The following is a 710-nucleotide window of genomic DNA, read 5'->3' on the forward strand; positions in this document are numbered from 1 at the left end:
CCTGTATCTGCAGAGGGGATGAAATTCGCCGTTGCCTTCACACGTGCTGGAACGAGCGCGTTTGTCGTGGATTCCAGCCCAAAGGTGCCTCTGGGAAGGAGCCAGGGCTGTGCTGGGGGCACTGGGAGGGCTCTGGGCACTGCTGGGGTGGCGGAGGCAGCAGCGGGAGGTTGCTTGTATTCTGCAGCGTTTAATTAGCAATGACCCACGCTGCCTCAACGACTTTCTTCAAGGGAGGGCACTGCTCTACTGAACTGAACATCTGGCCAACCAAAACACAGCTGGAAGAGCTCCACGCTCAGCTGCCGGCTCCCACTCGCAGCTGAGCGGGTACGAGGGAGTGTTCATCAACCACCGCGAAACATGGAGCAGCTGCTTTCCCAGGGAACCTCTGGGAAAAGAGGGGGCTGAGGTGCCTGGGGAGAGCCGGAGGCATCCCAGCGCTCCCCTCACCGGGAGAGACGCAAACCCAAAGTGACGAAGCAGGAGCTGGTGACAAAGCACGGGCTGGGGGTCTCAGGCCCAGCCCCTCGTCCCACCGGTGAGGACCGGGTGTGAAGACACCGGCGCTGCTCCAGCAAACGGTGCCCTTAGGACCCAGACCCGTTGGGAAGGGGTGAAGGCCACAACCACAACGTGAAGGCTCACTCAGATGTCCCTCTGGGTCCTGTCCTCAGCCCCGGGGCTGTGCCAGGGAACCGCTGCCGCCG

Source organism: Apaloderma vittatum, unplaced genomic scaffold, assembly GCF_000703405.1.
Source record: "Apaloderma vittatum isolate BGI_N311 unplaced genomic scaffold, ASM70340v1 scaffold37865, whole genome shotgun sequence".
Lineage (NCBI taxonomy): Eukaryota > Metazoa > Chordata > Aves > Trogoniformes > Trogonidae > Apaloderma > Apaloderma vittatum.